Source organism: Rhododendron vialii, chromosome 3a, assembly GCF_030253575.1.
Source record: "Rhododendron vialii isolate Sample 1 chromosome 3a, ASM3025357v1".
Taxonomy (NCBI): domain Eukaryota; kingdom Viridiplantae; phylum Streptophyta; class Magnoliopsida; order Ericales; family Ericaceae; genus Rhododendron; species Rhododendron vialii.
The window spans coordinates 17711046-17735002 of NC_080559.1; the positions used below are offsets into that span (position 1 = coordinate 17711046).

Genomic DNA, 23957 nt, shown 5'->3' on the forward strand with positions numbered 1-23957 from the left:
TATGGATGACCAGAGGATTCAGCATCCTTTTCTCCTTCTTGTTTTCTTCTTGTTTTCTGTTTTTCTTCCTGCATAGGTTAGTCTGACAGGAAACCGATGTATAGTTTGTTTAGGAAATGTGAGATGATCCACCTTGTGATGTAAAAAGCTTTTATTATATGAAACAAAATCTTTTGCTCTGTTATGTGATTGTGTATGCTATATTTGCACCTTTTGTGTATGATAAAATTGTTAATCCGATGAAAATCCAGTGAAATAAACAGAACCGTGGAAGTGCTCTGTAAAACAGTCATTCTGGCGGCCGAGCCATAGATTTGGAGGCCGAAGGATTGTTTCGTCTGCCTGGGTTTGATTTTAGGTCAACCTTGATTTTCATGGGCCGATGGATTGATTCTACGACCATCATATCGAAGTGCGGGTTGAGAGACCGACTAGGTTACTGAGGATTTAGAAACCAATTCCAATTCGAACTAGGACTCGACTTAGCCTATAAGTATGTGTTCTACGAACTCGATAGCATCTTCAGCAACAGTTGTTTGCACATGGCACAGCCAGTCCTTGATCAGTGGTTGAATTCCTTTAACGGCCTCGACCGTTCGCACTTTAAGTCCTTTGGTATGGACTTTCTCTTCTCCCTTCGCCAAATTCTTATGAATTTTTCTTTCCTTAGGGCAGCCACTAGCTTGTGGGATCCTGCTTTTCACGTTTTTTGATTCAGAAGAGAAGAGTTGTGTCCTACCATCGAGGAGTTTACAGCTATCATGGGGCATTTGGACAGAGAAGGTCTCCTTGTTCCTAACCCTTTGTTTAATCTGGGCAATCTTTTGAAGGATTTGCTCCAAGTTCAGAAACACGAAGTTAGGTTCTAGACTCGAACTTGGTCGACTCGGAGTCGGAATCGGAATCGGAATCAGAACTAGGATCGGAGTTAGCATTTTTTATTTTGTATTTTGTATTTTGTATTTTGTATTCCGTGGTCCAGTTTGGGTAAGCCCCTTTTTCAGCATCCACAATCAGCTCAGAGCAATTTTTTTCCTCACCAAGGTTGATCATCAGCACTTCATTGTCATCTTGATTCGCACTTTCATTATTGTCACCCTGCAAGTCTTGAAGGGCCATTTGATTTGCCATTGCCGTTGCTTCTTCTAGTTGAGCTTTAATCTCCGCTTCATTACTGTTGTCAGTTTTTCGTGTACCAACAAATCCCCACCAGTTGCCAAACCTATCTGTGATGGGGTGGATCACCCTTGTTTCATTGTTGGTAACCCCCTCGTCAAAGAGTAGGTTTAGTGATATTTTGTCTAGTAGATCGTTGTCAATAGACCCTTCTTCTTTTGTTTCTTCAATTTCGAGGTTGTCGACCTCGTCTATCAGCCAGTAGTTGTCAGTAGGTGCATAGGGGTCATAGAAATAGATTGGGACGCTGCGTAGCTCTTCTTCTTCGACTATGCTTTCTACTTCTTCATCACTGACTGTTCTAGTGAACATAATGTAGTTATGTTCAGAGATAACTGCTGTGGACTTTGGTTGATCCACGGGAGTGATGTACTTGGAAGGGTCAAAATCCTTGACAGCAGTATGGAACGGGCCAGACAGCTTGGTAACAATTTGAAAGTGCAAATTGAACATGAACAATGATGTAGCTATTGTACCTGGAATTTTTTCCTTTAGTTAGATTGTTTTTAGTTTACCCTTTTCTTCTTGGTTTCAGAAACCCCTAAGGTCTTAACCTGCAAAAGAGAATTTTACAACATACATATGTACAATGGGTGTGAGGAAGAACTTTTACAAACAAATGCAAATAGGTTCCTAGCCTGTAGGTTTCTATCTTATTTTGATGAGTTCTATGGTTTTCTAACACATGTAAGGTTTGGGTAGTCTCAAGGGTGCTCCATTGTCAAAGGGCACCTGTCCTTTCGCTAGCCCATTATAGGCAGTGATCGGGTGATTTCCTTTTTATATACCACTAGGTACAAGTGACTGTGGAGTTTGCTAGAACCCCTAACATAGCCCGTGACATGCCGGGGTATTAGGTGAACTAAAGGAGGTTGCCCGCTCGATGCACATGATAAATGAATTAAATAAAGCATGTATTATTCCTATGTTGAATTTCCTGGTTATGGCTCTCAAATCCCCAGCAGAGTCGCTAAAAACTGTAGACACCTTCCGAAGTGGGGTATTGCCATACAGATTGATCATTGTTTGTTTGTTTGTTTCGTAAACCAAGATCGTGGATATTCCCATGGCTAGGAATATCGCCACACGATAGCGGTTATAATCAAAACAGAGTCGCCACCCAGTTTATAAAAACTAGGAAAAACAAGTAGAGATTCTGGGTGCGGGAACCAAAAGTACAATAAGGGGAAGGTGTTAGGCACCCCTCTTTGCCCAGTCGTGAAATTGGCCCATAATTGTTTGACATAAGATTAATAAATGCTCTGTGTAATTCTAACACAAAAACTGATTAATTAGCCTTTAAACAGTTAATGGTGAGCCAAGATTGTAATTGAAACATGCATCAAAATAAGCAGAATAAAATAAGATGTCCCAGGGGGATGGATCTCGTGGCCGGTGAATGGTTGTCACGGCCGAGAGATCCTCTTGGTTCAATGTAACGGCCGATGGATTCGATCCAGCCGATGTTCTTCCTCACACCAGACTAAATATTTAATAGAGAATCAAATCGCTACGATTAGCATGCATAAACTGAAAATGAAACAAACCAAAGGCCCTTGAGCCTCACCACCTTGATCCCTTAGTGGCTTGATTGCTTCAGATTGAAAGAGATTAACTGATTTGCTTCTTGTAATGTAACGCCCCAAATTTCTAGGTACGTTAATAAGACATTTTATTACAAAAACAAAGTGAGTCTGGCTCATTATTACATCACAAAGTCTTACAAGAGTACTTTTCCAACAAGGGAGGGAACTAGGGTTCCTAACTACTGCTCTGCCTGCTCTTCCATCCTAGCAAGCTCCTCGGCTCCGAAGGCCTCTAATGTATACAGCCCACCCTGTTCATCTATGAGGTCTGACACATTATATCGGTGTCGCCACCAATATAATATGTCAGGGTCACCAAAAGGTAACACCATGAGCTACAACGCTCAATAGAATAACCCATACCCTCTAACCCTTAACTTACAAACATTAAACCATAAAATCAAGGATTTCCACATAGTTCAAACATATTTGACAAACAATGACACATCCACATTCATTATCCAAACTAACGTTGGTGTCTATGATTTTCTGAGTTTCTCCTACGCGACTTCTCGCAGACCTTGTCTCCATTTCATAACCATATCAACATTTTCAAAATTGTTTTTAACACACCCAACCTCGGTTCCGCCGTTCTGGTCACTTGAGTATCCTCACAAAGGTTCCGCCGTCCCGGGTTCCCATTGGCACACTTTTGCATTGGCTCCTCTCCGCGGATAACCAAGCCACACACCCAACCTCGGTTCCGCTGTTCCGGTCTCTCGAGTATCCTCACAATGGTTCCACCGTCCCGGGTTCCCATTGGCACACAAAACACACACCACACAATGGGCTACCACGTCCGGCCACATTGCGGTTTCCAAAACATTTCACCCTTTTCAAAACACGCCTTTTCATTAACCACACCCTAGGTGTCATGTTTCTACTTTCTCGATTTATGTGTCTCGTTTTCATGCATTGACTCCGCGGTAGGATTTTTCACATACGACATCATTCATTGAAATCTTTAAACTAACAAGATCATCCAACTCAATATTATACCACTAGTAATACAAGCAATTCATGTATGCATGCTCTAACCATCCTAAAGATTAAAATACGAATACTTCTAAACAAGCGATAAGTTTCTATCTTTCAAAAATCCATTCTTTCCTCTTTTGTGGAAAATTCAAAACAACACATGTTTATTGAAGTAAAGGTTCATTATTCAACATGTTCATACCACCATTAGCAAAACGAGTTTGTTAACCATCTTGCATTCTAAACATAATAATCGATAGATAACCTTATCTACTGAAAAATACTTCAAGTTTTACTTTGAACTAAAGAGTAAAGACATTCTACTTTCTAACATACGGTTCTATACGTAGGGTTAGGGGACAAGGGGTTCTACATATACTCAGAGATAGGGGATAAGATGATTCTACCTTACTTCTTGGCGGTTGGTCGGTTTTGAGTGTTGGTTGTCGGTTTTACGAATCAGCGGCGTAACGGCTCCGGTTTGCTTCGAAAGGAAGAGAGATGAATTTTCTCTTCCTAGAAACAACTTTGCTAACTAAACTAGGCTACTTTAAAGATCTAGGGGTGGTTTTTGGAGGTGGTTTGGTGGTAGCTCTTAAGAACTTCAAGAAAACTTAAGAAACTTGAACTTTGGAACAAAAGAAGCTTAGAAATTCTAGAGAGAAGTTGGAGCAAGGAGTGAAGGTGTGAGTTTAAGCTTGAATGAGCTTGGTATTTATTGGCCAAGGCTCCTCCCTCTCTCTCTCCCATCCGAATTCTCTCTCTCTCTCTCTCTCTCTCTCACTTTTTTTCTTTTGTCAAGCTTGATTGAAAGCTTGATAGGTTAGGTCATGGTTTGCTTGTACAATTCCTACCTAGTTCTTAGGCATGCAAGGCTAGATTTGGTACTTTGGATTGGATTATGGAAAGATTGGTGGAGGAAAGGAGGATGGTACAAGGTTTTATATTGGTAGATGTACAAATAAGGACAATGTGAATGGATTTTTGCTTGAAGAAGTATATAACCCAAGATTGAAAGGATGTAAGAAGATCATGGAAGATCAAGTCAAGGTACCATCAAATCTCCTTCTCTTTTTCTCTCCTTCTCTCTCTCCCTCCTTTCTCTCTCGGCCATCTCTCTCTCTCTCTCCCTCCCTCTCTCGACCCTCCTCTCTCTCTCTCTCTCTCTCTCTCTCTCTCTCTTGTACAATATATATATGAGTATGCCCAAGTATATAAATAAAGGTACAAGGTACTTTAACTAGATTTCCAAATCAAAATCCCCTATTAAAGTATTCCAATTTGGCACATGAGTACTTTGTAATAATATAAGTGTATATATATATATATATATATATGTATAAATAAGTACTATGCAATCTAGGTAGATTCCCAATATCCAATAAAAAACTATAAGATCAAAATCTTTTATTAAAATAGTCCAAATTGGCACATGTTCTTATTATAAAATTAGATTATGTACTTAAGAAATCTAGGGTATTAAATCTACTAGGTACATATACATATATATATGAGTATATCATCCCATGGGAAAGCTAGGAAATGATTAAATTAAATAACCTTAGTACTTGTTGGCAAAACTAATACTATTATCCAATGGATAATAATTTCTCTAGCGGTTATTGACCAATGGATAAAAGAGTGAGGTACTATATACACTAGAATAATACCATATGTCCTTTAGGCATGTATATATAACTATATATATGGGTACTTTCACAAAATCTAGTAAATACTTTTGGTAGAAAATCTAGGTTTTCTATTGTCCAATGGATAAATATTTCCCTAACATTTATCGTCCAATAGGTAATGGTTAAAAGGTAACTAAATGGATTGGTAGATAGGTTTCTCCAACTAATTGGTTAGAAGCTAACTATATTTGCCAAGTAGGGCTTTTAATCAGAGAATGAAGTTTAAAGGGCTAAAATCCAATTATGACGGATTATTAGAAATCAACGAGAAAATTATAAAGCCATCCAAGAGAAATTTAAGAATTTGAATAAACAACGAGATTTTTATTTACTAAAAATTGGGGTTGTTACATGTAAACCTTAGGGTTAGGGTTTGAACTTCGGGATTTGAATCGTTGGATCGCGGCTGCCTTCAGGAGGTTAGGGCTTTTGTAGAGGGGATATGAGAGAGTATATTTGCAGGGTTTCATGGCTAGAGAAAGTGTATTGACCTATATATTTCGGAACCCTAAGGGCCCTTTATATAGGCAATTGGTGACTCACTCCGGCCAATCAAATGGCGTGAATCAAAAAGGAATTCTAGGGTAAAAAGATCTCTAGACGCGATCTACTGCGTAGCCCAAACGCATCGGAGAAAGACTGCTATGGTTTTGAGGATTGGATCAAACGTATGACAGAAAATTTCAGAATCTGGAAAATAGACGATCTGATAGCCGAGGAAATGATTAAGCGGCCGAAGGATAGACCTAGCGGCTGAAAGATCAATCTCTCAGGGAGATTTTCAAGCAACATGTTTCACGGGAGAAGAAATGATGTTGAGGCCGTGAGATCGATGTTACGACTGAAAGATAGATTTTCCTAGAATGTTGTATTTCTGTCTGAAAGGCTATATGGCTCTGGATTGGGTCCTCTAAGTGGCTAAAAGTATTCACCATAAGTCCATGGGTTCACGAGAAGTCAATCAACAATCACTGTATCCATTCATCATCGGGATGGTCCCCAAGGTGGGACTTGAAATAATCGTTAGGCCAAATTGTGGTGTCTACACCCTGTCTCTGTTGCTTCACGGCGTCGCCATTTTGCTGAGGACAAGGAGTGATTGGGACTAGTTTGCTAATCTGGATGCCGATGATTATCCTCTTATTACTCAGGACGGTACGATTTCGTATCTCTTCCACTTCAGCACGCTGTCTACCGTAGAGGAGAAGTTGAGAGAAAATAGGGTAAAGTGGTTTGGACATGTCTACCGTAGACCAGGAGATGCAATAGTTAAGAGAGCGGATATGATAGCTTTGGGTAGCAATGCTACGGGGAGGGATAGACTTAAATTGACATTAGATGCTGTTGTGCGTAAAGATATGAGTATAATGGGATTGTGTGAACAAGTGGCCATTGACAGAGCTCAACGGAGGAAAATGATTCATGTAGCCGACCCCAAGTGATTAGGAGATAAGGCAGGGTTTGGTTTGGAGTGCCAAAATCATTAGGCAAGAAGTTGAAGTTGAAAAAGTACAGATAAGATGCCACAACTGTCTTAAAAGAATATTCGTCTTCTAGTCCAGCAAAATTTGATGCAAATCCAACAAAAGTTCTAAAAGACGAGCAAAAATATTGGGCCCAACGACCCCTAACTGATGTGCAGAGGAAAGGACTAATTTATAGTTTTTGGATGTTGATTTCGGTATAGGAAGAGTAATCTAAATGTGAATTAGGCTTGTATTGGTACTTTTAGTGTGTATATGGGCTTGCCGGCTTGGATTAAGAGTATGAATTGGGGGTATACTTCAAACTGGGCAACCAGAGAGAGATAGTACAAGGTAGTAGGACAACGTATAATGTTGTAATATTATTGGGTGAGTAGTCCAATGTTGGTTGGTTATTTGGTTTTTCTCCATCTTAGGGCATGTTTGGTAGAATTGTTGTTTTGCTTACTTTCTGTTTGAACCAAGGCGCGCAATAAGTCAAGATCATAGACAAAATAAGCAAATAAGCTAGGTTTACCTAATAGACCCTGTAGTATTTGTATGATGATTTGCAAAATAGTCGACAGGGAAACTCTTTCTCATGTGACCAACTTTTTTTTTTTTTGGTAATCGAGGAATAGCCCTCTAGCTAGCTCACTAAAATGGATCTAACTGCACAACTCAAAACTCGGGGAGAGCTAGCTATAGCACACTAACCGCATCCCCCCACTTAAATATCAGGGTACACACCCGGTGGGGAATCAAATCCCAGACAAGGGGATTACTCCCTAAGTTTGACACTCGCCCTTACCACTGGAGCAACCCCTGGGTGTGTGACCAACTTTTTTTTGTTTTTTCTTTTATCAACTTGTAGAAGTAGAATGAAAGCTGGAGCATAGTTTATTTGCACCAAATTGTGTCAACATCAGCACCCATTATGCCACCAGCCAAAAGTAGGGCCATCTTTCATTAATCAATTAACCGGCACCGCGCTGCACTACTAAATTGCCACAAACTGTCGGGTAACAAAGAAGAGACAACAAAAAGCCATTGATGCTATTTGTTGAAAGATGCTCTCTTTAGATAACTTATTCGTATAATTATCTGTTTCTTAGTTTCGGCAAATCAGCATATTCCTTGTCATATTTCAATATTCCTCGTCAATTAAAATGATTAAAATGATTACCGTGAAGTAATTAAAATGATTACCTAGGATTTGGCAATTCCTATCGCGTATTGGTACAAAGGCACATATCAGTCATCCGATCACAACATATGGATGAGTGATTGGATTTTTTTATTTTGGAAAGGTCCTATCAAATTCCCGATTTGGGTTACTCTGCGCGGGATGCGAGTCCCAGCTTAGTTCACTGAAGACACAATAACGTTTGAAGCAACCCTTCTTAAACAAACAAAGAAAATGAATTAACTGAAGACAGGAATTAGGAGCACTGAAATTTGATAAAATGATGATTGTTCCATGAGCTACTTGAGAACCTTAATTAAAATGCTAGTTGAGCTTGACTTGAACATTAAGCTCGGATTCAGCGTGATAAATATTTACCGGCCAAATTTTATGCTGTCTGATGTTTCGGGTTTCTTATAGCTCTATCTCCGATCCCCACCTCCTTAATTTGTAGTACCTATCAATGCCAGTGCATCTGACCACTTTCTGTTCCGCCACAGCTTTTGCCACCATTGTTGCTACTATATCACCAACCACCACCAGCGCTACCTACTTATGGCCACACAAGTTTTTAGTTTTCCACGAGAAATTGGTCATGTACAGATGGATGTAATGACACAGAAGTCAAAAATCAAAATACTACTGATGGAGTTTCTATACTTTCATAAACAACCCAATTTAACACAGGGTAACGGGTCTTGCCCCTTTTTCTGAAGAAGATGTTTTGATGACTCAAACCTGCAAAACCAACAGCACCAACAAAAAGGCCTATCGGTGATGGAAGCTGCCCTGACTCTATCTAATCGATTCATGAGGACTTTGGCATCCATATGCTTTTCTATTGTTCCAGGTGTTGCCCTTCATCTTTATCTTGCTTCTTTCTTTCTTTTTTTTTTTTTCAGAATTACTGTCCCAGCTTGTGTAGGTATTTTACTTTTGCAGCATCTTGTTTGTCTACTAGATCGTTTCCCTTGGTCTTTGGGTTGATTCGTATACGTATTTGGGGGTTAATGTATTTCATTACTCTTGTATTTACAGATTTTCTCCACATCCTGTCCTTTAACTTCATAGAGCATACTAGTAATACTGGCTGGAAGGAGTAAGCCATCAACTGTTGCACATTTTTGCTTTCCAGGAATGGGATATTGATGCTGATTATAAGCTTGCACTATGTACCCAGGTCTCAAAGGATGATGGAGATTATTGTTGGCCCAGGGCTATATCTCAGATCAAAAGGCAGAATGTTCATAGGGGACAAAAAACGCACCCTTCGGGATGCATACAGATTTTTCACGGGTACGCTACTTGCAATTATTGACCGTCTATGGTATTATCTGATTTGGGCGGGAGCTTCCTTTATCCGTTCTTTTTCTTTCTTTGTTCTTCTCCCTTGTTTCTATTGCCGTCCGCTGAGTGATAAAGTGCAATGTTCTGCCTTAGCAGTGTGTAATGCCTTCTGGAATCCTGATAGATATAGAAAAGTTTTGGATGGGACACAATCTGCTGAGGGCAGTGGCCATATTTACCTGCATAAGACAGGAGAATGAAGGTGAACATTCCCTCACTCGTTGATGGAGAGGGTGTGGGGTCCATGGGACTAACAAACGTTTTACCGAGATGTGGTTGCGTCAAATGGGATTAATACAATTTTTTGGTAGGGATGTGGTTACTTTTGGGACCCACACAATGCGAGTGAGGTTATTATTCACCCACTTTTGATGAGGTGAATAAAATCGAACTTCCTAAGATACATTTTTAACAGGGTATTATTCACCCACGCCAGTCGGATGTGGTTACTTTTGGGACCCACACAATGAGAGTGAGGATATTATTCACCCACTTTTGATGAGGTGAATAAAATTGAACTGCCTAAGACAGTCTTGCTAAGTTATTAAATTCATCTTTTTTGCTAAAAAAAGATTTTAACAATAAGTAAATAGCTATTTAGAAAACAAACAAATCAAATAGTCATTTTGTCAAAATCCTTTTCTATGGAAATAACCCAAATTTATTTTATTAAATAACAAGAGAAATTAAAGACAATTTATGTTGTGCCCCTAGGTTTGCCCACAAACTCACACACAAACCAATCACTCAAAATACAAAGAAATTTATGTGGTTCCCCAAAATCGGGTACATCCACGGGAGGAGAGAATTTCACTATATACAGATACAAATACAATGGAGGAGGAGGAGACAATCGGCTCACTCTACTCAACTCACCTCTCTTGCTCTCACCCTCACCGGAGCCCTGACTCACTCGACTCCCTCCTGAAGGAGGAGCCTCTCTGCCCAAGCCACACTCCACCTTATTTATCCCAACTCCCCAATTGCCAACTTCTTTTCTTAATGGAAGAAGAGCGTAGAATGCACCATTATATAAATAGCCATGGGGTCTTAGCCGTTATGGTGTAGAAGAAAAAGAAGAATGAGTTGATAGGTGAAGAGAGAGAGAGAGCAGAGAGGCTCCTCCTCCGGGAGGGAGTCGAGTGAGCCTGGGCTCCGGTGAGGGTGTGAGCAAGAGAGTTGAGTTGAGTAGAGTGAGCTCAGTGTCTCCTCCTCCTACATTGTATTTATATCTATCCCATTGTATGTAGTGAAATTCCTTTCCTTCCGTGGATGTACCCGATTATGGAGAATCACGTAAATTTCCTTGTGTTTTGTAATCAGGGAATCACGAAAATTTCCTTGTATTCTGTGTGATTGGTGTGTGTGTGAGTTTGTGAGCAAACTTGGGGGCACAACAATTTATACAATTACCGTATGCCCTCTATAATGCCATTCTCTCTCTCTCTCGCACACACAGACTCTCAATGGTGGCCCAGTCAACCACAATTGCTAAGCCTACAATTTTAGAGAAGAGATAATGTGTAGAATAGTGTAGAGGGTGAAAATATATTCTAAAAATTATAATTACTGAACTTTTGGCGTACAAATGTGATATTCACATTTCTATTGGGTTATGTTGATTAGTATAATTGAGTTGATAGTGTGCTTAGGGCCTTAAGGCACGGGTTATAGCTAGGAGATAAATTCAAACATCACAATAAGCAGTGCCTAGTAAATGGGTAGACGAGGAAATTTTAAAACTATATATTTGGACATGCAAATACGAGTATTATTGGAAGTGTCTTGTTAAATTCATGGAAAATTTACAGAAATGGTCCTCCAAGTTTCATCTGATTATCAATTTCGTCCTCCAAGTACAATTACAACTATTTTGACCTCCAAGTTTATTTTTTGTTCCATTTAAATCCAATTGATAACGTCCGTGACAAATTCTGATGGAAAATTGCGCCCTAAGTGCAGTTTGGACATTTCCAATCCTTTTCCTTGGACAAAATGGTATATATGCTCTGTTCTCACCAAATCAGACAAAGGGAAACTTGGTGTCCTAAAAGTGGCTATATATCTTCTTCCCCTCCACCCAAAATCAACCCATGCCACTTGAAGGAAAAGAAATTGAAGCTGAAATGGATTAAGTCCAATGCCATTGTGGAAGGAGAGCTTATATGAGGCCTTCGTGGATAGACAACAACCCTGGGCGTAGATTCCTTGGTTGCGCACAACATGGGGTAAGTTTGAAGCCCTAAATGGTTGAGCAATATAAAATGTAGTTTGCCTAAAGTTGGTATTTTTTACTTGGCTTTGCAGCACACGGATGCTTGCTCATTTTTTTATATGGGTGGATCCACCAATGTGTGCTCGGTCAAGAGAAGTCATCCCTGGGTTGCTTAGAAGAACCACCCAGCTGGAGAAGGAAATCCAGCTATGCAAACAAAGATAGAAGAAGGTGATGGCATATGTGGTGGTGTTTTTGGTCCTCTTCTGGCTTTGGAACCTCTTCTCTAGTTTTGGAAAATGCAAATGTGGCTAAGGATTGTAAGCACTCAATGGCAAGAATTGGTAAGCTAGGTTATGATAGATTATAGTAGGTTATGGTTGGTTATGGCAGCCTAGGTATGTTTCTGTTTTGGTGGCTTTGTGGTTGGATGAAGTACTGGTATTGGTGTAAGTGGTTGTGTATGCCATGTAACAACCCATTTTGTGAAATTGTTGAAGTGAATGAAAACCTGCACAATTGGCGGCTAATTTGTTCTTGTTTCTGACCTTAACTTGCAGCATAATGACAACCAATTTGTAGCATAATGAGAACCAATTTGTAGTACTGAATAGCAAGCTCATCCAATTTTGAACTTTAATTTTGGACTTCACTTTAAGATCCAAAAGAGTAATATTAGAGTAGTTAGTCTGGTCTTCACAAACAGCCGACACTATGAGATCCAAAACTAACGACCGGAACTTGACGAGGTCCAAAACATGAGGTGCAATTCTGTTGAAGTCCTTGAGATCCAAAACTAAGGACCAGAACCTGATGAGGTCCAAACGTAAGATCCAGAACTTGAGATCCAGACACTGCATGAGATCCAATTGTGAAATCCTGAAAGCCTTTAAACCACACTTTTACATACAACAAGTTTAGCAATATCATGTATTCATTTTGTGTAATAACTCATTAAAAAACTCATCATAAAAAACATGCGCCAATAATAAATTGCAGCAAATTGCAATTGATCATACTAAGATGCAGATCATACCAAAAACAAATCCACAAAGCAAGCCACCTCTGGCATTCATAAACCATAACCATAAGACACAATGTTTGGCTAATACCCCATAGTAACATTACAAAAGTTTTTGTCCCCAACATTATAGAATCAGGCTGGGTTCCAGAAACAAAAAAAGAACTTATTTTTTGTTGAATAAGAAGGGTTGTTCTGGAAAATAAGAAGGATGGTAATTATTTTGGTAGAATTTATATAGGTACCAATGGGCAGCAGGAGGGAAATCGTACCGGCGGCAGCGCCGGGCCGTCTCCGGCCACCGGACGGCCGATCTGAGCCGTCCAAAAATTCTAAAAAAAAAAACAAGGGGGCCCGTGCGAGAATCAACGGCATCCGGGTGTGTAGGGTGCTTGATCTGAGCACCCCTTTTCCGTGTATATATGATGAGCACCCTACACACCTCGGATGCCGTTGATTCCCGCGTACGCCCCCTTAGGTTTTTTTTTATAGAATTTTTGGACGGCTCGGATCGGCCGTCCGGTGGTCGGAGACGGCCCAGCGCTGCCGCCGGTACGATTTCCCTTCGCCGGTGCCCATTATCATAGCAACAGTCTTTTTTTTTGTATAAGGCAACTTCAAGCTCAAAAATCATGTGTTTACGCAAATAATTTTCCTACCACTATGGATTTTGTTTGATAGATCTCATTGAGATCTTTAATACGGTGCAAAAAAAATTAATTTTTTTTTTCATTTACATTATTTTTGAGTTTGAAAATGTGAAATGAACTTTTTAAGAAGGATTTTGTGGAATGCCCCTTCTTATTTTTGAATTAGAAGTGGCAAAATAAGTACTTATTTTTTAAGAAGGTTTCCGGAACGGAGCCTCAATAAGACACAGTCTACACCATTTTAGCAACTTGATGACAACAAACTCTCTATAAGAGTAGCCATATCCAACAGAAAAAAAGACAAAAAAAAAAAAAAACAGTCTACACCACTTGTGTAGCTTGATGACAAAAAACCAATGTAACTTCCTCATGGTGGTGCCCTTGTACTAAGCCACCTTTGACCTCAAGTTCTCTTCCCTTTGGCCATCACTCCCCCAAAAAGTTGACTGGAATTTGGATAAGGCACTGTCCTCACTATCCCTGGTAGTGGTGCCCTAGTGGTCCCCATAGCTGCATGTGGTTGTGCCCTTATATTGAATGCCCTGGTGGTCCCCATTGTTGCTTGTGGTTGGCTGCCACTGGTTGTCATGTCTGCTTGGCTGGCGTTGGTCCTAGTGGTCCCCATGGTTGGCTAGTTTGCACTCTCTTGCACTCTAGTTGCAGTGCTCTTCTTCTTTCTCACCTGTCCATGTACATTAAACATCATTTAACCACTGATTACATAAATGTATGGAACCAAAAAAATATTTTGAAATCATAAGAAATTCAACTCACTGGAAGTTTTTCCCTAGTTGTTCCCTGCTTTTCAGTAACAGGTTGCCCTTTGCAAGTTCTCTTGTTGTGTCCAAGCTAACCACATTGGGCACATGTGGTTGTGGTGTTTCTTCTCTTCAACTTGGTGCCAGTCTGTGGTTCATCAAGTCCCCTCTTCCTCAACTTCTTAGGTCTTCCTAATTGTTTCTTAACATTTGGTGGCAATGGTCCAATCACACCTGTATTGGGCCACATGTTTGCACCATTCATTGGATAGATTATTGGCTCATAGCTAGCCATGTAAGTCTGTTTTGTGAATCAATAGTCAACATATTCATCTACATTCTCATGATTGTGCTCAATGGCTGCAATTGCATGAGCACATGGAAAGCCAGTGAGGCCCCATTTCCTACATGTACAAGTGTGGGAAGCAAGATCAACTGTGACTTGCTCACCACTAAAACCGTTAATATGGAATATTCTCTCCCCTGACCAAGCAGCCACACAATTAGCACTTGCATAATCTGATCTCTTATTAAGCCTAGACCTGATGTTAGGACATAGAACATCAGTGTGCTCCCTCATTTTCTCTCTTCTTTTTGGATTCTCTCCATCATAATGAATCTTATGTCCTCTAACATTGGGATGATTGTTTTTGGCCTTGCTTCTAAAATGGTATCATTGAAGCTTTCACACCTATTATTGGCCAAAACATCACATTTGCCTAATGTCCTAAAGTGGGACCTTGATCGGTACATAGGTGGGTGATCAGCTAACCATGTTTCTGCCCCTTCATCAGCTGCATTATTAAACTTAGCCACATGAGTAGCCTTAGCTGCATTGAATAACAGCTCCTTTAATTGTAACCCATTGTGCAGTTCCTTGAAGTTATTGTAGAAGTGCCTTATACAGAATCAGTGTTCTGCATATGGGGCTACCTCTCCATAAGCAGCAATTAAACCCTGCAAATTAAACCTTGCTTGAATGAAAATATTCACATACATGAAAAATTGTATTCGCATACATGAAAAACTATAACATACATGAGTGATACTTAAATTAAACTTTTATTTACCTTTTGTTTGTCTTATATGAAAGTGAAATTGGGGTTGCAGCCTATATTAAGATCTTCATATAAGATCTCAAGAAACCATTTCCAAGCTGGCTTGTTCTCTGCTTGAACTACAGCATATGCAACTGCATAAGTCTGGTTGTTACCATCCATCCCAATAGCAACTAACAACTGCCCTTTGTAAGGGCCTTTAAGATGGCATCCATCTAACCCAATAACTGGCCTGCAACCAGCCATGAAACCTTGCTTGTAGGCCCCATGATTGGCCTACAACTAGCCATGCCTATATACAGGGGCACCAGTTTCCACGAAGCATTACTTTGGGCCTTTAGGAGTGTGTTTGTGTTTTTTTTTAAAACCAGTCGACTGTGGATTGAGGGGGATGGGAATGAAGACTGTGATTTTGGTTTGGGGTTGTGAGGAGAGATTTTGTGTAGGGATTTAGGGTTTGTGGGTTATGTGTAGAAATTAATAAGGGCAACTTGGTCATTTCACAAACATTTATAAGGGCAAGAAGGTCAATTCGCGTTGGGGTATATTTGTCTTATGATGAATTTTTTTAACAGGTTACGTGGAGAAAATAGAGGGCTGCGAATAGCGACCTCCATGAAACATGACTAATGAACAACATTGCAATGAAAACAAACTACAATCCTCAACTTGCAATTTTCAATCTTCAAGATAATTTTTTTTATTGCTCAACTATTTGGGCTAGCATATGCACACCTCGATTAATCTTGAGAGAGTACTAAGATAATCATAGTTACATCTCGAAAAAATCCAACTGCGTTTAGAAAATATGGTTAATTGATTTCATTAGGTCAAGGAACATGATCATTTCAATGGTATAGAAGAAAAGAAAGATTCGATCAGCAGCTTACCAAATGAAATCCTTTAGAGCATAACTTGATCTTCCCTTTCAAATGTTGACAAATCAACGTCCTTTACATCCGACGACAAGATTGCGGAACAAAGCTTTGATATCCCATGGTAAAATAGCCAATAGTTAATTGGAAATTAATCTCAACCTCGTTTGGTTTGGGTTTGTTTGTTTTTATTTATCCGAAGCCCATTTCATAAAAAGCCATAAAGGCAAATTACAGCGATTCCTTCCGAATTCTGAATACAAATTACAGCGATTCCTCGTTTGGTTTTGGTCTGTTGATTATTGAACCGAAAATAAACTTATAAAACTAGGAACTAACAATTATTCCAAAGAAAAGAGGTTAAGTTCAAAATCGTACACGGGAATACGACGCTAAGCTACTATAAATTCAATTCATTTCTAATTCAATATGGAGAGCAAATGGAAGTCTGATTTGAATGCTTAAATAAAACTAAACTAAAAAGCAATTAGGGTTCTGAAACCAAGAGAGAAAAGGACAAGTCTTCAACTCAACATCCTCTCATTGTCAAAGAACTTAGGGCAATATTTCAACTAACATAAAAATATGACTGGGAAAAAAACTAGGGCAATCTTTCAATTAATATAAAAATAAGACCATTGTCAGGTTTCAGCTCTTGTTCATCAAGCTGCTCCACCGGTTCACCTTGCCTAAGTTTCTCCTCGTCACGGGTATTGAGACTCTCTATGGCCATTGTTATGTTGGCACCTCTAAGTGACGCAACATAGCACTCATGAGCCGACTTCTGATCTCCTCTTACTCCTCTAACTCCCCTTGGGACTGGAAACTTTATCATCAGGTGGTATGTTGAGACCATTGCCTTGATTTTATTCAGAGTCATTCTCCCTAGTATTGCGTTATATGCTGCTAAGGTGCAATCCACTACTGGGAAGTCTATCATTCGTGTGATTTGACTCCCCTCTTCTCCAATGTGACCGGTAGTGCTATCTGTCCTTTGAGGTAGACTGGTGCTCCTGATGAACCAATCAAGGGTGAAGTTACGGGCCTTAGCCTTTCTCACCCTACCTTGAGTTGATTGAAGGCCCATAGGTAGAGGATCAGCTGAGGCACTGTCGATCAGAACCCTCCTTGTGAGGTAATTGGCTATGACAATTGCCATTACTAAGGGGTCTCGTGAGGGGATTGGATCCCTTCGGCATCCTCCTTTGTGAATATTATAGGTACCTCTTCCATTTTCTAGAGTTTGTTCGGTCTGTCAATTGCACTGACTTCTAAGCTTTCTTTCGTTCTTAGAGTCCTTAGGTGAGCTTTCCTTGCTAAGGTGGACTCCCCTCCCCCGGCGAATCCTCCATGTATCACCTTAATTTCGCCAATCGGGCTGTTTGGATCTCGGGCTCTCTCTTTGTCCCTTTTCCCCTATCTTCCTTGTTTGGAGGCTTCTGATATTTTCTTGCAACGAATCGTTGAAGCCAACCTCGTTGGATCAGCTCCTCGATCTGCTACTTTAGGTCAATATAGTCATCCGTATTATGACCATGGTCATTATGAAACCAACAGTACTTGTCCTTGGTTCTTTTATTAGGGTCTGACCGTAACTTTCCTGGCCATTTAAGGTCAGGATCACTTTGAAGGTTGCTTAGGATTTGCTCCGCCATGGTGATGAGCTGTGTATAGCGTTTATACTTTCTATCTGGTGGGCCTTCAACCCTCTTTGGGGAGTTTTTGGAGTCTACCTTCTTAGTCCTTGGTTCCCTTCCTCCTCTTCAAGTTGGTTCTCATTCTTCTATTATCTGATTGGGGAAATTTGCCAATTGGAGAGGGCCCAGCTTGGGGGTCAAACTGGTTATCTCGTGAATGCCTAGCGTAGACTGCCTCCTCTGCATTCATATACTTCTGAGCTCGAAGCATCAACTCTGCCATGGTTTTAGGTGGCTGTTGAGACAGAAAATACAAGAACTGTCCTGAGTACAGACCTGCTATGTATGCAATTATACACACATTGTCATCTGCCTCATCGATCTACACCACCTCCTTATTGAACCTGGTGGTGTAGTCCTGTAGTGATTCCCATTTCCCTTGCTTTACTATTAGAAGGTGAGTTGCTGGTTTGCCGTAGCGTTGTCTAGCAATAAAATAGCTCACGAAGCTCTTACAGAGCTCCTTGAAGTTATGGATACTTCCTGGTTGAAGTTTGTTGAACCATATTCGAGCACTTCCCTCCAAAGTAACTAGGAAAGCACGACACATGATTTCGTTAGGTACAGCCTGTAGGTGCATCAAGGACTTGTATGTCTCTAGGTGGTTTAATGGGTCTGTAGCACCATTAAACATTTTGAGCTGTGGTATTCTAAACTTTTTTGGGTGTGGAAGCCCCATGACTTTCGCTGTGAAGGTAGAATCTATGGCCTGCACTAGTTCCTCCATCGTGGCGGGGGTTTGTGCCTTGATATGTTTCATTAGCTTGTCAATCGATCTAAGTCTGCATTTTAAGCGGAGCTTCTTGTTCAGGGGCTGGTTTTTCCAAAGGTTGTTTACTACTTTGCCTTCTCCTATTGGTACGGCTTCGACACTCCTTCAGGGCGTGGCTGGACTCTTCCTCTTCGTGATCATTTTTGTCATTCAGATTGTCTTGCTAACTTCCTTCTGGATTAGGTATGCTTGACTCTGAGATTTGTTTCCTAAGATTTTCATTCGCCTGAAGGTCCTCTTGCAACCCTTGGGTGAGCGTCTTGACCTGCTCCTGCATAGTGGCAAATGCTTCTAGAGTCATAGTGTTAGCGGAAACGACGACCTTAGCAGTGGCGGCGGCTTTAGCAGTTGTGGCAATTTTTGCGGCGTCTGCAATGGCAGCGCCCATAGTGGCAGAAGCTGTTTTAGTGGCATTTTCTGCATTAGCAGCATTAAGGGTACTTGGCTGAGGATGTGAAACCATGATTGTTTTGCTTGATTGGGTTTCCACTATATGGAAAGATCGATTTCTCAGAGACGGTGCCAACTAATGAATCAGTTTGAGGTCCACCCCGTTCAAGCCCTGCAAAACAAAGAGAAGCTATGGACACAGGTGTGGTGGCTTGCCAACACCCCTCTGATGCTTAAGTCAATAGAGTTTGTGGAGAGTAAGGTATGCGCACTAGGGTTTTGAGGTATGAGAATTCCGTACCTTACTATGGGCTTTTGCCCAGTATTTATAGGCATTCCATAGAGATTGAGCTCTTGTGGGACTGTTTCCTATAGGGTTTGGGTACTGGATTAGGGTAGGGATGGCAATCAGACCCGCCCTGCCCCGAACGGGGCAAGTTTTCCAACTTATTTTTGGGTATAAGGTCGAGGCGGAGGTTAAAATTCCAAAACCCAACCGGGTTTGGGGTGGAAGTACCCTGCCCCAAACCCGCCCCGACATACATTTATATATATAATTATACTTTTATCCTAATTTAATTATCATTATACTTAAAAATTTAAATTTTTTACCCTAATATTATTATCATTATACTAAAAAACCTTATATTCTTAATTTTATATTTTCACCATTATACTAAACTACCACTTTTTTATAACTAATTTTTTTTATTTTGCTTTTAGATTACCAAATCTTTTTAATTTCTTACGGAGCGGGACGGGGCGGGTAAACCCGTTCCCCGGTCGTTGCGGGAATGGGGGTACCCCAAAAATACCTGGTTGGGGTCGGGGCCAGGTAATAATTTTCACGTCGAGGTCGGGGTACACAAAAACCCGGCCCCGTCCCGTCCCGCCCCGCCCCGCCCCATTTCCATTCCTAGATTAGGGTTTCATAGAGTCCTGATGGAACTGGACCTCTGTGAGGTGCTTAGTAGTTTGGTGTTCTGTTTGGTTTTGAGTGTATCCGATTGTTGATAAGCATCATCAACTCGGAATGTTCGGCCGTTAATGCTTATCCGTGGGGGAGCTCCCCAGCTGTAGTATAGGCCTGGCTAGACCTTACTTTGGAGTTCCTCCTCTTCTTCCAGCGTATTTGGGTCAAGCAGAGCTTCTTTGGTCATAGCTGACCTTGCCAGGTTAGTTTATACTTATCAATGATGTTTCTTGGAGTAATCAAAGTACGTTATGGCATACTCTATAAAGGTATTATAATAAACGAATAATCCCCTCTAGCGGGATCAACACCCTTCCCTTCAAATCACAAACAAATGGTACCAGTAATAAATAAAAAGAATGTTCGAAATAATTAATACTCTATATCCCATCCATTCTGGACCCAATAGAGCATATGACTTTGTCCTACACAAGGAATTCAACTATTTTAGGGGACATATATATGCATGTATATGGTTAATGCGTGTCTCTAACATTTAAAAACTACTGCTCCCTCCGACCCAAATTCTTGTTCCTACACGGTTTTACGTGTAATTTTCAAGGGAAAATGATGGCGCCTAGGATGTGTTTTGATAATTCATACCCTCTAAAGACATGCTAAGAACAATTGTTAATGCTGAAAACGTCCTTGGGGGTATTAATTATCAAAACATGTCATTGGCCGTCATTTTCCCAATTTTCAATTCTCTCTCTCTCTCTCTCTCTCTCTCTCTCTCTCTCTCTCTCAGTCATTTTCAAATAAGGGGGTCCTTATTTTAGTTAAAATAAGGACCTCTCCATTCCTTCCATTTCCCGTTCGAATTTCGATGATCCGAGCCGCTCAATGTGTTCAGAACGTGATTTTAAGAGTACCCGCGAGGAATCAACAAAAAACATGACCAGGAAGAGCTTCATCCGAACAGTTTTTATTTGAACCGTTCGATAAAAAACAAACAAAAACTTCTCGGATGAAGCCTTTCCGGTCATTTTTTTTTGCTGATTTCACGCAAGTACCTTAAAATCACGTTCTGAACATATTGAGCGATTTGGATCATCAAAATTCTATCGGGAAAGGGAGGTCCTTATTTTATTAAGTTAAGGTGGTCATTAGGAGAAGAGGACTATATATATATACACACACACACACACACACACTTGAAAAAATTATTTTATAGAGATAATTGAAATTTATCAAACAAGATCCATATTGCATATTTTAAACAATATACATTTAGAGATATAGGCCATTGAATTTTATTTATTTATTTATTTATTTTGGGTAAAACAACTTGAAATTAAAAAAAGGCTAACCGAATATACAGCCTATATGGGACATACCCCAGGAGGAAAAGAAAAAACGAAACAAAAAAAAGAAAAGAAAATAAATATTGACCATGCTTTGGTCAAACGGTTACCAAGCACCACAGAAAACTAGGAGACGTATGTTTCAAGCCCATCTACGCGTAGAGGGAAAGGAAACAAACTACATATGATGTACACTTGGAAGGGCCTTTAAAGAGCACTACAAAGTCCAATCAGCCATTGCAACTGCATCTAACACCTGCTGCATAAAGAGCTGCCAGGGACGCCCCCATTTGATACAGTACAACTTCAACTTCAACACAAATGCAGCAACGACCATGAAAGCATCATTAACATTCGGCAAGACCGACTGATGAGCTACTGTGCCCATTACTGTAATAAGATTCCAGGTTCTGCTGCAGCAAGAACACCATAACAGGCACCATTTCTGTTGCTATCAATAGCAACCAGACCAGCAGTCAAATAGCAACAGAACAGAAAAATAACAGAACAGAATAGCCCCATACCACAATAGGAACAACAAAATAACATAGCAGAACAGCCCCCATTGATTTCCTGGAGCTGTACCTCACGGAACAAGGTCCCAACCCAGATAGCTTTAAGAAACCACAGCTTGAACTTCCTTTGACAGCAGACCTGTTATCTGCTATATAATGGCAACCTGCTGGACTTGTAAAATAGACAGCTTGAACTACCTGTTGAACTGCTACAACCTGCTGGACTTGTACAACAGCAACATAGCCAAAATAGAACACAGCAGCCATAACAGGACAGCAGCCATACAAAACAGCAACCAAAACAGACCAGCAACGCCAGTAGAATAACAGTAGCCAAAGGACTTGAAATGAATTAGGCAACTGACCGCAAGGGACATGCCTCCTAGAAAAGCATAAACATTCCAAGGGACAACCCCCCAAGGATAGGCCAAGACTAAATTAATAACCGCTCAAACTTGCTAAACATGGAAAGAAATAGCTAGATAGAAAGTCTACTACATAACTATTGTAAAGCAAAATCAAGGCTGTCCAGCAGCACAACATAACAAAATAGATCACAAATCCATTACCATTAGAAAAACAGTGAGATGCTTACACAGCAAGTGATATGCCCACATAGCTAAAGTAATTGATATTTCACAGAGAAGGAGCCAGCACAGCAATTAGGTTGCTTAGTTACTAGAATACCAATTACAGTCAACAAGGAAGTCCAACAAGACTGGACTCAAACACATCCTCACAATTAAGAGGACTCACATTAGAGAATCAGGTACTTCTCACTTCCATTCCCTCAAGGCCTAGTCTCCAATGGGACCCAACTCCCTCTACTCTCCCTCACAAAGTGCCTCCCTCTGTGTATTACCTCCACTCTCAAGAAGATTGAGGCTCAAACACACTTCTCACAGGTTCTACATATACTGGCACACTCAAGAGCTCCAAGGAGCAAAAGAAACCCACTCCATGGGTCTAGCTCCAGAACGTGAAACCTCATACTTAAGGAACCAAGTGCAGTTGTTGAAGCTTGAGAGTAGAGGACCAAGAATTTGGGACGGAGGGAGTACTTTAAACCATTTACAAGGGTTAACGTTGTGATGGTTTACACTCTCTTTCCTTCTTTTCAAAACAGACACAATTTTTGGGATATCTTAAAAATAAAATACATGACAAGCAATATGGACGGAGGGAGTAGTAAAGAGGCAAGGCACCCCTTCCCAAAAACTAAAGCAAGAAGCAACTAAAGAACTGATAATCAAATAAAGAAGCAAGCAAGGGACCAGTTAGCCTAGTGTGTCGAGGGACCGGTTGGCCTAGTGGAATTGGTCTCTTAATGAACAGAAGCTGGTCCAAACTCCTTGAGATATCTAAATGAATTAGCAATATATGGGTGAGAAATCGAGCATTAAGGCATTGTGCTGGCAGAAAATAAGTCAATGAAGAAACTCACAGATAGATACTTAAAGCCTCTTCAATTTGGGGCAGATTTTTTGCATAGAAACCATGGAATTCATCCTTTTTCCCCATTAAATTACAGCTATCCTCCCAAATAAGTAATTAAAGCAAATCTTAAACCTAAATCCTCTATCCCATGGCTAAGGCAGCGGACAACGACCACTTAATTGGTTTCTCTTTCTCTCTCTCTCTCTCTCTCTCTCTCTCTCTCTCTCAAAAGGGTCCACCATATAGGGTTTTTCCTAACCCCCTCCCCTCTCTCTCCTTTTCCTAACCCATCTACTGTTTCCATTGTCATACAAACTCCAAGTTTTCTTCGCCCATCTCGGTAGCATGTCCACGGTTGCGATTCCCATGGTGAGAAAGTCCCATGGTCGGAAGCCCTCATTGGCCGCGTATTTCATCCCCTCCTTGTGTTTCTGTCTGCAGATCTTGCGCATGCCGAATGGTACGGAGGAGGAGAATGGTTTGGAGATGGTGCTAGGTTGCAGCAGACGATGGGTTTTTTTGGGGCAGCGGAGATTGAAAGTTTGATCATGCGGCGGCGGCCGTAGTAGATGGTTAGGTTTAGGTTTTAGGTTTTATGTTTTCAATTTTTGGGTTCTATTTAGGATTTTCCTGTGTTTCCTCCCGGTTGGGTCTCCCTCAATTCGGGTTTTCCTATCCCAAATTTTGGTCTCCCCAATCTGGGGCCAAATAATGTTTTTCAGGTTTTGATGGGGTTTCATTCTGTGGTTCCTGGGATCCGTTTGTTGCTTGCTTCCTAGTGCCCATCTTGGCCGGCTTGTTTTCGTCTAGGAGGTTGTTGCTGTTGTGAGATTTTAGAGTTATATGCTTGTAATCTAGACCTTTT

At 40.6% G+C, this 23957-nt stretch overlaps 1 pseudogene; it reads left to right on the forward strand.

Moving 5' to 3' along the window:
• Positions 1 to 23957, forward strand: part of LOC131321173 (beta-glucuronosyltransferase GlcAT14B-like) — a 49537-nt pseudogene that overhangs the window by 5757 nt on the left and 19823 nt on the right.